Source organism: Myotis lucifugus, unplaced genomic scaffold (assembly GCF_000147115.1).
Source record: "Myotis lucifugus unplaced genomic scaffold, Myoluc2.0 scaffold_119, whole genome shotgun sequence".
Taxonomy (NCBI): domain Eukaryota; kingdom Metazoa; phylum Chordata; class Mammalia; order Chiroptera; family Vespertilionidae; genus Myotis; species Myotis lucifugus.
In genome coordinates this window covers 1711134-1713016 of record NW_005871167.1, presented here as the reverse complement: position 1 = coordinate 1713016, position 1883 = coordinate 1711134, and the positions used below count along the sequence as shown (strand labels likewise).

At 53.4% G+C, this 1883-nt stretch overlaps 1 pseudogene; it reads right to left on the bottom strand.

Annotated features, from left to right (window-relative positions):
- Positions 1-1150: 1150 nt before the first annotated feature.
- LOC102422092 lies at positions 1151-1610 on the bottom strand (annotated as a pseudogene).
- Between the last annotated feature and the right edge of the window lie 273 nt (positions 1611-1883).

Sequence of the window (1883 nt, the reverse complement as noted above, 5' to 3'; positions counted from 1 at the left end):
CATTGCTGGTTGTCTCTGCACAACCCCTACTGGGGATCGAGCATGCAACCCAGGCACATGCCCTGAACAGGAATTAAACCAGCAACCTTTTGGTGCACAGGGGGATGCCCAACCAACTGAACCACACTAGCCAGGCCAGATATGTATATTTTCCTGGATTATTGAATAAGGATCTAAGAGAAGCAAAGTGTGACATCATTTGACAAAAGTGAAAAATAAAGTAGTAAACAGTAATAATGGGCTCTTTCTTGATCTCTTTTTATGATCCACTAGAGGCCTGGTGCACAAAAATTTGTGCACTCGAGGGGGGGTGTCCCTCAGCCCGGCCTGTGCCCTCTCGCAGTCTGGGACCCCTCGGGATGTGTCCACCTGCTGGCTTAGGCCCGCTCCCTGGGGGATCGGGCCTAAGCTGACAGTCAGACATCCCTCTGGCAGCCTGGCAGCCCTCGGGGGATGTCCACTTGCCAGCGGGGAGCAGGCCTAAGCTACAGTCCGACATCCTTAGCACTGCTGAGGAGGCGGGAGAGGCTCCCGCCACCACCACTGTGCTGGCAGCCATCAGCCTGGCTTGTGGCTGAGCAGAGCTCCTCCCATGTGAGAGCGCCCTGACCACCAGAGGGCAGCTCCTGCATTGAGTGTCTGCCCCCTGGTGGTCAGTATGTGTCATAGTGACCAGTCATTCCCAGTCTTTCTGCTGTTAGGGTCAATTTGCATATTACCCTTTTATTATATAGAATAGAGGCCTGGTGCACGAGTGGGGGTGTCCCAGATCAGGGTGGGGGTCCAGCTAGGGTGCCTGGCCAGCCTGGGTGAGGGGGTGATGGCTGTTTGCAGGCTGGCCACACCCCCTTCAGGTTGGGGATTCCCACTGGGGTGCCTGACCAGCCTGGGTGAGGGGCTGATGGCTGTTTGCAGGCTGGCCAAGCCTCCCAGCGGGGACCCTCACCCCATGGGGGTGTGGCCAGCCTGGGTGGGGGGCTGAGGGCCATTTTCAGGCTGCCCACAGCCCCTTCAGGGTGGGGGAGTGCCGCTGGGGTGCCTGGCCAGCCTGGGTGAGGGGCTGATGGCTGTTTTCAGGCTGGCCACACCCCCCGGTGACCCAAGCTCCCAGCCTTTCCTTTTTTTCTTTTTTCTGGGATTTATTTATCTTCTATAATTGAAACTTTGTAGCCAAAGCATCATAGTCAGGTGCCAGTCGAACATATGCCTTCTTCTCTCCATCAGGCCTGATCAGGGTGTTGACCTTGGCCACATCAATATCATAGAGCTTCTTCACAGCCTGTTTGATCTGGTGCTGGTTGGCCTTGACATTCACAATGAACACAAGTGTATTGTTGTCTTCTGTCTTCTTCATGGTTGACTCGGTAGTGGGGGAATTTGATGATGGCATAGCGGTCAAGCTTGTTTCTCCTGGGTGCGCTCTTCTGAGGATATTTAGGCTGCCTCCGGAGCCTTAGTGTCTGTGGCCGTTGGAAGGTGGGTGACGTGCAGATCTTCTTTTTTGTGTGGCTGTGGATGCCTTTCAGCACTGCTTTCTTTGCCTTCAAAGCCTTTGCTTTGGCTTTGGCTTTGGGAGGGGCAGGGGCTTCCTTCTTAGCTTTTGGCGCCATCTTCATAAAAAGGAAGAGCTTGACCTTTCAAAGATCAAGTTGTGGAGGCAGCATGTATAAAATGTTTACATGGGGAAATAACTTGAAACATTGGACCACAAGTTCAACTTTCCTTTGGTCATGACTATCCACTCATGCATTATCCAAGTCCACACTCAATGACAGCTTGTCAGGTGTGTACCAAAGTGACTGTGCTCCCCCCAAACTGGTTCAACTTCCTCCTGCCTGAAGGGGAAAATATAAGGCCATCTGGAAAAGGAGAAGGCAGAGGTC